The sequence below is a fragment of the Mirounga leonina genome, unplaced genomic scaffold (assembly GCF_011800145.1).
Source record: "Mirounga leonina isolate KUSES-001 unplaced genomic scaffold, KU_Mleo_1.0 Mir_53, whole genome shotgun sequence".
NCBI lineage: Eukaryota > Metazoa > Chordata > Mammalia > Carnivora > Phocidae > Mirounga > Mirounga leonina.
The window spans coordinates 2,015,028-2,027,885 of NW_023270807.1; positions in this window are offsets into that span (position 1 = coordinate 2,015,028).

Genomic DNA, 12,858 nt, shown 5'->3' on the forward strand with positions numbered 1-12,858 from the left:
TTTGGACCGCACAGAAAGATTACATTTTCCAGATCTCCATGCATTTAGATGGGACCATGTGATGGAATTCCTGTCAACCAGCTATAGATGTGATATACCCCATTTCCAGGTTTAAAACATTCCACCTGCCAAGAACCACCTTGCCTCCTTTTCCCTCCCAAGGACAGAGCCCAGATCCCCTAAAAAACCGCCTGGAGGAGAGGCTCTCGAGGGAGCTGAGTGGCCGTACACTGTAATGGGAACAATAAATAAACCTTAGATTTGTTGTGTTAAGCCGCTGACATTTCAGGGTTGATTTGTCATTATTGTGTAACCTACCTACCTTGAGTAGTAGCCAGGATTTGAGCTCAGGTCTGTCTGATTTCAGCTACTCTTAACCACTTCCTTACAATTAGCACAGCAGGATCAGGAGAGAGTCTCTAATCACCAGCTCTGCCACTAACCTCATGTGGGATCTTAGGTGTGTGACTTGGTTTTTCATTTGTCCTTTGGGGAATAAAAGTATCTGCCCTTCTAATCCCATAAGCTTATTGCAAAGATCATATAAAACAATCGCTGTGAAATAATTTAAAAAATGAGCACCGTACAAAGGCAAGAAAGTGTTATTATCTGGCCCATTTTCCTACCTCTGATTAGGAAACTGTCCCACTGATCTTAGACTTGGCGTGGAATTTTAGTCTATAGCCCTGCCTCTATTATCCCTAATAGAGTTATTCTTCCGGTACCTTTCAATTTTAGCAAAAATAGTATAAGGAGCTTCTGTACAACCCTTTACCCAGATTTCCCAATTGTTTACATCTTGCCCCATTTTTGATTTATTCAAAAGTAAATTGGAGACATTGTGTCTTACCACTATGAGGGAACATGACCTTGCCAACACCTTGATTTCAGCCCAGCGAAACTGATTTCAGACTTCTGGTCTTCAGAACTGTAAGAGAATAAATGTGTGTTATTTTAATGTATCAAATTTGTGGTAATTTGTGACAGCAGTCATAGGAAACTAAATTCCATATTAGTCCATATTCAAAATGTTTGTCCAGAGTGTATCCATTACACCTGTTTTGGTTCTCGATCTAATGTCCAGTTCAGAATCATACTTTGCATTTATTTGGTGTGTTTAGTTTCCTCTAATGTGGAACAATTCCTCAGCCTTACTTTTCCTTTCTTGACCTTTTGAAAAGTGCAGCTTTTTATTTGTAGAATAAAATAATTTTTTGCTTGGCTGATGTTCCTTCAACCTTACCTTCAGATTATGCATTTTGACAGGAATATAATATGATTTCAGGAGGTACATGAAGCTGCCCTGTCCCCAGATTAATAATGTTTATTTTAATCACTTGGTTAAGGTGGAAGCTGCCAGATCTCTCCACTGTAAACTTATTAGTTTCCCCTTTATAGCTAAAAAGTAATTTGTGAGGAGATACTTTGAGAATTTCCTCATCACACTTTAACTCTCAAGTTTCCATTTCCATGATGATTTTCCAACTCCACCATTCCTTCTGTATTCGCAGATATGATTCTATTGAAGGAAGATCTCCTTCTTCTCCATTATTTACTTATTCATTTGTTTATTTATTTCAGGGCCACCTGGCGGGCTAGCGGTAGAGCGCACGACTCAATCTCAGGGTCATGAGTTTAAGCCCCATGTTGGGCATGGAGTGTACTTAAAAAAATTAGTAAATATTTATTTATTTCAGAATGGACTCATGAATCCTTATTTGATTCAATGGGTTATAATCCACTAACATCATTATTTATTTTTGATTCGCAGATTATCCCAGATTTGGCTGGTGGGAGCCCCTTCAGGCTGGTTCCTGTGTTTTGTTTTGTTTTTTAAGATTTATTTATTTAAGAGAGAGAGAGAGAAAGAGTGAGCAGCAGGGGAGGGGCAGAGAGAGAGGGAGAGAGAGAATCTCAAGCAAACTCCATGCTGAACACAGAGCCTGACACGGGGCTTGATCCGAGGACCCTGAGATCATGACCTGAGTGAAATCAAGAGTCAGCCACTTAACTGACTGAGCCACCCAGGTGCCCCTCCTGTGTTCTTTTGATATATCCCCAGAATTTGTTGAGCACTTTCCTACTTTCTGGCATGAGAAAATATTTCAGGTTCATCTTATTCTTTCTTTGCAGAAGTCTGTTCTCCAAGACACCCTGGTTCCCCTTGTTGGAGAGTGGTATTTAGAAACCCAGATCTGGCTGCTATGTATGCTCATTGCAAGCTGGTATGTAATTGCTTCTCTAGGCTCTTTCAGTGGACAAAGCCAGAAAATTTGTATAAAACCACAAGTTCATACTGATACCTCCAATTCTAATCCAACATTACATGGCATATTCCCCCTTTTTGTAACTCCCTTTATCCAACTGTGAGAAAACTGGCTCCCATTACCTTCAGCATATTTTCTCATTTATTCAAGCCTAATCTACCAAGTATAGGTCAATAGTTACAGATTTTTTGGGGGGGTGGGGGACAGTGAGATGCACACATTTTAAGTGCATAATTTGATGAGTTTTGACAAATGCCTACATTTATGAGACCCACATCCCTACCAAAATATAGAATACTTTCATCATCTTCCTTGCCTCAGCAATTTGACTCCCTCAGACGCAACTAATTTTTTCATTTTATTCCACCGTAAATTAGATTTTCCTGTTCTAGATCTTCATATAATTAAAAACAAACTGTGTGCACTCTTTTGTGTCTGGCTTGTTTGGTTCAGCATAATGTTTCTATCTATGAAGTTCATTCACATTGTTGCGTGTATCGGTAGTTTGTTCCTTTTTGTGGTTGACTAACTTTCTATTGTATGAATTTGTTTAACCATTCTACTGGGATGCACATTTGGGTTGTTTCCAGCTTGAGGTTATTATGAAAAAAACCTTCTTTGAACAGTTTTGTCTAACTCTTTGAAAGGACATATGTTTCATTTCCCTTGGGTAATTGCTTAAGAGTGAAATTCTTGAGTCATAGGGTAGGTGTGTATTTACTTTGTAAGAAACTGCCAAACATTTTCCCAAAACAGTTGTACCATTTTTCACTACTGCCAACAACAAATGAGTATTCTAGTTGCTCCACCCTTGCCAAGGTTTGGTATTTTCTATCTTTTTAATTTTAGCCATTATAGTGAGTTTGGTATGGTATCTCATTGCAATCTTAATTTACATTTCCCTAATGCATGACATTTTTCAGCAGTTTTTTAATGGGTTTATTGACCTTTTGTACATTTTATTTTGTGAGTGCCCAAGTCTTTCACTCATTAAATATTGTGGGGTCCTTTTCTTACTGATTTTTAAAAAGATTGTATTTATTTATTTGACAGAGAGAGAGAGAGCACAAGCGGGGGGGAGCGGCAGGCAGAGGGGGGAGCGGCAGGCAGAGAGAGAAGCAGCTCTCCCCCCCCCGCCCCGTCCCAAGCAAGGAGCCTGATGCGGGGCTTGACCCCAGGACCCTGGGATCATGACCTGAGCTAAAGGTAGATGCTTAACTGACTGAGCCACCCATGCGCCCCTCTTACTGATTTTTAAAAATACATTTCAGGGCACCTGGGTGGCTTAGTCTGTTAAGTGTCTGACTTTTGGTTTCAGCTCAGGTCAGGATCTCAGGGTCCTGAGATTGAGACACAAATCAGGCTCCTCTGTTCCTCCCCCTGCTCTCGCTTTCTTTCCTCTTTCTCTCAAATAAATAAACAAAATCTTAAAAAATTAAAAAAAAATATATTTCAGATGCAAGTCATTTGTGAAATAAATGTTTTATGAATATATAGAGTCTCAGTCCACAGCTTTCCTATTCATTTTCTTAACTGTGTCTTGTCATCAGCAGAAGTTTTAAATTATGATGAAGTCTAACTTATCAAGTTTTTAAATGGCTATTTGCTTTCTATGTCCAAAGAAATGTCTGCCTACCTCCAGGTTGTGAGTCCCAAGTACTTTACATGAGCGCTGGAATCAAATGAACAAATTTTTCTTCTTTAAACTCAGAAAGCCAGAAGCCAAACAGACTTTTCTGTTTGAGCAAATGAAAGGTTTTAAAGGACATCCAAGAGATAAGGAACAAGATTGTTGGGGTTCTTAGGAATAAAATCTCAGGACTAAAAGCTGCTTTTTCAAGTATCGCTGATGGTGCTTGGATTAGAGTCATCAACCAGGCTGAATCACTTGCAATCTGAGAACACCTAACAAAGCAGCTACACTCCTTCCCAGGATTGCAAGGATTTTGGGGGGAGTGCATTCAAGGATGTCAGTTTAGGAGACTACATGTTATTTGAGTCACTTTTAATGAAGAGTCCGTCTGCTCAAGAAGGCAGCTTGTAGAGCATGGATTGGGGAGACAGTCCCACAGTGCAGCCAGGACATGTGGTATGCCCCAATATCACATCGCTTTTCTTTTTTTCCCTTACTTGAAAAACAATCATACTTAATTTTAAGAATTCATGAAGTTGAAACATCAAAATTTTGAAAAGGTATACATACAGTGAAATATATCCCTCCCACCTTTACTTCCACAACAGATAACCACTGTTACTAGTTTTCTTGCATCTCCATTAAGAGATTTTGAATGTATTTACAAGATAATACACGTATGTAGTATCTCCTTTCTTTTTAGTAAATGATATCTACTGTATACACTGTTCTGTGTCTTGCTTGTTTCATTTTTTAAAATATTTTATTTATTCATTTGAGAGAAGGAGAGAGAGAGAGAACATGAGTGGTGGGAGGAGAGGTAGAGGGAGAGGGAGAAGCACACTCCCCGCTGAGCAAGGAGACTGATGCGGGACTTGACCCCAGGACCCTGGGATCATGACCTGAGCTGAAGGCAGACACTTAACCGACTGAGCCACCCAGGCGCCCCTGTCCTGCTTTTTTCAATCAATAATATGTCTTGGAGAGTTTTCCAATCAGTACACAAAGATATTTCTCATTCTTTTCTATGGCTGCATAGTGTTCCACTGTATGGGTGTCCTGTAATTTTTTTTTTTAAAGATTTTATTTATTTATTTGAGAGAGAGAGAATGAGAGACAGAGAGCATGAGAGGGAGGAGGGTCAGAGGGAGAAGCAGACTCCCTGCCGAGCAGAGAGCCCGATGTGGGACTCGATCCCGGGACTCCAGGATCATGACCTGAGCCGACGGCAGTCGCTTAACCAACTGAGCCACCCAGGCGCCCGGTGTCCTGTAATTTATTTAACCAGGCCCTTATTGATGGACATTTAACTTTTCAGAATTTTGCTGTTTCTTTCAAGTACTGCTTCAGTGAAAAACCTTGTATATACATCATTTTGCACACCAGCAACTATAACTATAAAATAAATTCCTAGAAATGAAGTTGCTGAATCAAAGGGTATATACATATGTTATTTTGGTAGACATGACCAAGTTGCCCTCAATAAGAATTAGTCTGATACTGGTAATGTATGATGGCTCCTATTTACCCACATTTATGTCTAATCTAAGTGTTCTCAATCTTTTGGATTTTTACCAATCCCATAAATAATAAATAAATCTCAGTGACTTTTAGTTTGAATTCATACTGAGGATGAGTATCTTTTCATGTGTTTAGTGGACATTTATATTTCCTTTTAAGATTTATTTTTTTTAGGGGCGCCTGGGTGGCTCAGTCGTTAAGCATCTGCCTTCCGCTCAGGTCATGATCCCAGGGTCCTGGGATCGAGCCCCGCATCGGGCTCCCTGCTCCGCGGGGGGCCTGCTTCTCCCTCTCCCTCTCCTGCTGCTTGTGTTCTCTCTCTCGCTGTGTCTCTCTCTGTCAAATAAATTTAAAAAATCTTAAAAAAAAAAGATTTATTTTTTTAAAGATTTTATTTATTTGACAGAAAGAGAGAGAGAGTGTGTGCGCACAAGTAGGGGAGGGACAGAGGGAGAGGGAGAAACAAACAGGGAGCCCTAAGTGGGACTCAATCCCAGGACCTTGACATCATGACCTGAAGCTGAGCAGTCAGACGCTTAACTGACTGAGCCACCCAGGTGCCCCAAGTTTTATTTTTTTTTTTTATTATTTTTTAAGTAAGCTCTACACCTAATGTGGGGCTTGAACTCACAACCCCAAGATCAAAAGTCACATGTTCTACTGACTGAGTCAACCAGGTGCCCCTCCTGTGTACTTTTTGATTGAGTTGATAATCATTTTATTATTGTTTAGTAGGTGCTTTTTATCCCCAACCTTTTTATTAAAAGTCATGTATATTATTTGAAGAAGAAATTGCATACAATAAGATTCAACTTTTCATGGAGCTCTCCCTTGTATGTGGGAGGCCTTGCTACATATTGGTGCTTTGAAGTACTTATTTGAAAAACTCAGGCTTATCAGTTGCAGTAACAGAGTTACTGAGAACAGTTTTCACTCAGGCCACAATTTCAAAAGTCTCATATGTACAAGCAGTGTGTTCAACAGGAAGAACTTAAACTCTGGAATCTGGTAATTTGGGTTCAAATCCCATCTTTGCCATGTATTAACTACGCGATTTTGTTCCGATTATGTCACTTCTTTGGGTCTTGGTTTCCTCATCAGTAAAAAAACCCTCAACATCAAATCCCATGATGAAAGCACACTGCCCAGTGCTGATACAAACTCGGTGCTTTATAAATGTGTCTCCCTTTTCTGCAGGGAAAGCCAGTCACTAAAGACCACATGCCCTGGGGCAGCAGAATGGGCGTGTATGTGTGTGTGTGCACGTGTGTGTGTGCATGCACGTGTATGTGTGCTTGCACACGCCATTCCCAACCATGACCTCAGATCCTGTTAAAGTATTAAGCCATGAAAAAAGCCAGTTATGTTTCTGTTTCCAGCTTTCCAAGTTCACACTCCTAGAATTAGGCTGAAAGCTTCCTGTGCTAATGAAATGGGCTCAGAGAGAAAATATTACATCTAAGAGAAGACATTCAGAGTGAGTAATAACTCCTTTTCAGTAAAGAGTTACTCAAAACCACCCTGTCAAACCTGTTCTTCTGCCTTGTTGATTAGTGCCTGACCAGGCTTCCTCCTGATACCATGACCTGTTGATCCAACAGCTTTAGATTAATAAAGAGTTTCAAAAAAAGAACTTGGTCCCCAGATCCTGGGACTTTGGGCTTTTCTATTTCCAGCTGTGAACCCTCTGTTTACTGTGAGGGAGACAAGACAATCATGGCAGAACTAATGAATAATCATTCTCTTCCCACTCAGCTGGACAAACATGGACAGGTCTGCTGTCTTCTGGAAGGTGGGCCTCCTCACTGAGGCCCTAGTATTGCCCAGGCTAAGTTGCCAAAAGCCTTGCCTCTAGGCACTGGCCTAGGAAAGCAGCAGCTAGGTCACCTCCCAACTGATTTCGCTTGCAGGTTAGAGTGGGCTAAAGATCGGGTGAGGTCCTCAGAAGGACTTCCCTTCCTCTTACCAGCCATGGTCATGAATTCTCAGCCACGGTTATGTTTACATCCACCTGGGAGACCTGGTGTGAGCTTCTAAAGCTGGTGCCCTGTGTCCTCCTGTTGTTTCCAAATAGAAAGATCCAGTTTTAGCCTTCTGAGTCTACTTCATGGCAGCAAGGTCTCAGTTCAAAAAGAAAAGTTAGGAGATAAAGCCACAGTTGTCTGATCCTCCCCAGTGAGGCATCTATCAACAAATCAGCCCTCTCCAAACTGGAAATACAGCTCAGAGTGCAGAGGCAAGTCCATCCAGGATTCAGCCTCTCCCCCACATTTTGGAGCCCGGAGGTCTGGGAAGGGAATAAGAACGGTGGATTCGGAAGAGTGCTTAGTAGATGGAAGAGTCAGCAGCCACGGATGGCTGCAAAGCGGGGTGGAAGTCTCTTATCGGAAGGGATATGGAAAATGAGTCTGAGTTCCACAGCTCATCTCTTGTGTGGCCCTGAGGAGGCCTGGAAGGATCCCTGGATGTGTGTGGAAGGAATCCTGGATGTGTGTGAAATTCAAGTGACCTGGGTTTTTAATAGTGATTCTTATTACTGACAGTGACAACAGTATTCACCAATAACTGCATGGCTAACTTTGTGCTAAGTGCTTTATAAGAATTATCTTGGGGGGCGCCTGGGTGGCTCAGCTGGTTAAGCATCTGCCTTGAGCTCAGGTCATGATCCCAGGGTCCTGGGATCAAGCCTCACGTTGGGCTCGCTGCTCAGTGGAGAGCCTGCTTCTCTCTCTCCCTCTGCCTGCTGCTCTGCCTACTTGTGCTCTCTCTCTATCTCTCTGTCAAATAAATAAATATTTTTTTAAAAAAAGAATTATCTTGGGACACCTGGGTGGCTCAGTTGGTTATGCATCTGCCTTCGGCTTGGGTCATGATCCCATCCCAGGCTTCTGGGATGGAGCCCCGCCTCGGTTCCTTGCTCAGCGGGGAGCCTGCTTCTCCCTTTGCCTGCCGCTCCTCCTGCTTGTGCTCTCTCTCTGACAAATAAATAAATAAAATCTTTTTTTAAAAAAGAATTATCTCATTCAGTCCTTACAACCATGACCCCATAAAGAAGGCATTACTATTGTCCCCCTTTTATAGATGAGGAAACTAAGACAGAAAGAGGTTAAGCAACTTCCCCAAGGTCCAAGCAATAGCTTGTGGTACTGGGATTCAAACACAGGCATTTTGGACCTAGAAGTTGTGCTTATTACTACTACATGATACTTCTTCTTGATGAAGTTGTCTTATCATAGTCCTTACTATATAATGCTATATAGCTCTTTGTTTAAATGCTTACCATGTACACTAAACTTGATGGTGGGCACAGCACGTTTAGTCATTTTCCCACTATTGGTGGCCAACACTGACCTAATACCAACTGGGTGGTCAGCAAATGTTTATTGAATAAATATTAAATAACTGAATATTACTTTCTATGCCTTAGCATTGGCAAAAGATGAGGGAGAGAAGAAGAGAAGTGTAGGTAAAGAAGGCACTAAGGACTCAAGTCCCCTGGTGGTTACAATGGAAATTACTACCTTAAACTGGTCATTTCCTATGAGTTGGGTTTTGCAAACTGGGTTAGGTATGACCAACAGTGGCTGCTGTACACACGATTTCTGGTCTGGGATGCTTTTCTGTACTTTCTTGAAAACAGTACCCACCACCCACCACCTCTTGGGCACTCCTGCCTCACTCCCTGAGGTTTCAGTGAGACTGTTATTACAATTTCCCACCCATCCCTATCCCAAGTCTGGCCATTCAGGCCCCTCCCTGGCATTTGGCATTATGGTGCTAGAAGAATGGAATTTTGGAGATATTTGAGGCTATCTTACCTAGTTGCATGGAGGAAGCCAGGTTGCAATGTAAGAGGATGAAGCCAGTGTTCAAAGAGAAGCAGACAAGCAGAGATGAGATGAGAGATGGAGAGACAAAGAAACCAAGTAACAACATATTTTGAGACCATACCTGGAGATAAATCTACCCTGAGATGTCTCAGATTTCTGGGCTTCTGTAGGGAACTATTTGCCAAAGTAGTTTAAGTTGGTTTTGTCACATAAAATGAAGACAATTATTCTTTTTTTTTTAAAGATTTTATTTATGTATTTGAGAGAGAGAAAGAGAGCTTGAGCACAATCGGGGAGAGGGGCAAAGGAAGAGGGAGAAGCCGACTCCCTGCTTGAGCAGGGAGCCCAGTGCAAGGCTAGATCCCAGGACTCCAAGATCATGACTTGAGCCGAAGGCAGATGTTTCACTGACTGAACCACCAAGGTGCCCCTATTCTTTTTTTTTTTAAGTTTTTTTTAATTTTTAAGTAATCTCTACCCCCAATGTCAGTATCAAACTCACAACCCTGAGATCAAGAGTTGCACACTCTACCAACTGAGCCACCCACACGCCCCAGATTCTTTAAGGCTCTTAACTTATGAAAAAGAATGCTCAACTTTATTCATAAGAGAAATTAAAATACAATGACACTTTTAACTTACTAGATTGAAAAGATGAAAATGCACTCTTAAATACAATCACAATAGAGGGAAATTTTGCAATATTTTTGAAAATGATAGATGCAAAGCTCTTTAACCTAGTAATTCCAGTTCTAGAAATCCATCCTACAAATATATGTGCCAATTAATTGCATGCTTCAGCATCGTTGTCATAACAAAAGACAGGAAACAATTTAAGTGTTCATCAGTAGAAGACTGGTTAATATATTGAGGTACATCTATACCATAAATTACTGTGCAGTAATTTGGGAAATAGAATCAGGAAACATGTTTATGTTTGCATATATCTGGAAGGGTTTGCAAGAAACTGGTAAGGGGGTGTGTGTATGGGAACATACTGTTGTTCTTTTCTAATTTTGCACCATGTGTACTTATTACTTATGAAAAAATAAACAAAATACATTTTAAGTTTAAAATACCTTAAGAGAAATTGAAAAATATAAACGTTATTTATAAAGTAGATTGCAAACATTGTGAGTTTTTAAGATATATAGGAGTTCAAGGGCATTTCAAGCTCAGGTAGGCACTTGGGATTTTCACCCAAGACCTAGGAGAATGAGGGTAAAAAATGAACTCTCTCAGTTGCTTGAGACACTGAAAGGAAAAGTGTGAAAAGCATTGCTTTACAGATAATAGGGCCCATAAGCAAGACTCAGGGGAGATACCCTTTGGAACTTGGAAATAAAGTCACTTTCTGAGTCCTAGAAAACAGACAACTCTAAGTCTTTAAAACCGAGGGAATTTAATTCAGAGCATTGGTTTATATAGGGGTTGGCAGAGATAAACAGTGAAACAGAGAAAAGTGAAGCAGAGATGAACAATAGCAAGAAGCTACCACTGCCCTCACACTGGAGAGACAGAAGGACATCTTGTTACCAGAGCCCAGGGCTTAGGATCATCTGCTAGAAGTTGGAGCCAGGTAGGTGGGAGGAGACAGCCTGCGGTTAGGGATGAGGTGGAAGTGGGGATACTCTGCCTATTTCCTCAATCTCTCCAATTTCCAGATGTTGCCCAGCAATTCAGCCTGGAACCCAACCAGCACAGGAGTCCAAGACACAAAGCCTTAATGGCAGCATTCCCCCACTGCCATACTGAAAAGAGGAAGGGAAAGGTGAGGAATGGATTTGAGGGTAAAGCAGGCCCAATATCAGCACAGAGGGAAATTGGGAGAAAAAATAAAAACATAGTTGACAACTCTATCCCCTTTGAGACGAATCAACTCAGGGTGCCTACACAAAGATGGGTTTCTAAAACTGTGACATTAATGCAGATATTTTCCACAAAATGTCCTTTAGAGCTGGTTTGTCCAAACTGGGATCTAACCCTGAACCATACTCTATGTCTGATTGTTATGTCTCTTAAAAACATTTAAATCTAGAATGACATCTTTTCTTGAATTGGTGAAGGAAAGAGGTCATTTGTCCTACAGAATATCTCACCTTCTGAATCTGTTTGCTGCCTTTTGCTTTACGTTAGCTTGATCCTCTTGCCTATCCTATAAACTTGATTAGATCCAATTGAAACATTTTTTGTAAGAATAGGTCATAGGTGATATCTACTTAATGTTTGCATCCTAGCAGGAAACACATAATATGATTGTTCCACCATTAGTAATGCTAAGATTGACCACTGTTAGAGTGATGAAAGCCTGATAATTTCATTGTGCAGTTAACTTTTCTTTTAAGACCAGGAAGTAAACTTGTGGTACACTTAACCTTGTTAAAGCTAGTTTCCTCATTTGAAATGTGAATCATAGGATTTTTTTTAAGTATTTTTTTTTTAAAGATTTTATTTATTTGACAGAGAGAGACAAAGCGAGAGAAGGAACACAAGCAGGGGGAGTGGGGAGAGGGAGAAGCAGGCTTCCCGCCAAGCAGGGAGCCCCATGCGGGGCTCGATCCCAGGACTCTGGGATCACGACCTGAGCCGAAGGCAGATGCTTAACGACTGAGCCACCCAGGCGCCCCTAAAATATTTTATTTTTAAGTAATCTCTACACCCAAGGTGGGGCTCAAACTCACTATCCGGAGATCAAGAGTTGCATGCCCTACCTACTGAGCCAGCCAAACACCTCGAAATGTGAATAATAGGATTGTTGAATAGACCAAATAAATTAATGCATTCAGAGTACCTAGACATAGTAAACATTCATATTATTATTAGCAATTAATAGCAAGTAGCAATTATTATTTTGGTTGCAACCCCACCATCAGAGAATATGGAGAAGAATTAAAAACTCTTCCTCTCCATTCCCCTTATCTGGGAGAGGTCAGGCCATTTTGGAGTCTGATAGACCAAGCCGAAGTTTGGCCTTGTTGCTAAACAGGTTAGACCTGTGGACAAGTTAGTATCAGTTTCCCCTTATGTAAATGTAATGTAAATGTAACTGCCATATGGGGAGGGCTTAGTATGTACAAACACTGCACTACACACTTTACAAGCATTTTCACGTTTAATTCTTCCTTAAGCCCCACAAGTAAGAATTATTATCCATGTTTTCCGGATGAGAAAATTGAGGTTCAGAAAGATTAAATAACTTGATCAGGCAGCACGGCTAGGAAGCTGGAGAGGGCACTTGAAACTAGGGATTCTACCACCTCCGAGGGTTAATGAGACTCAGAAGAGAGAGAGACGCTATGTAAAACCGTTTGCATCTGGCTTTAAGAAACCTATTATTTCTCATTTTTGACCGTCTCAGCAAGCTTTCTCTGTCTTAAAGTTGAACTCCTATCTTCCCTGCTTCACTCCCCCATCCCCACGCCCCCAGCACTTGACTCCACCTGACTACATACCGACTTTACTATTTGTTTTTCTCAACTCCTACTGCCTTCTCCACGAGGGCAAGGACCTTTGTTTTGTTCACTGCTGACTTCTCAGCCTTTATAGCAGCGCCTGGTACACAGCGCACGATGCTTAGAAAGTTGTCGAAAGAACGAATAACACACTT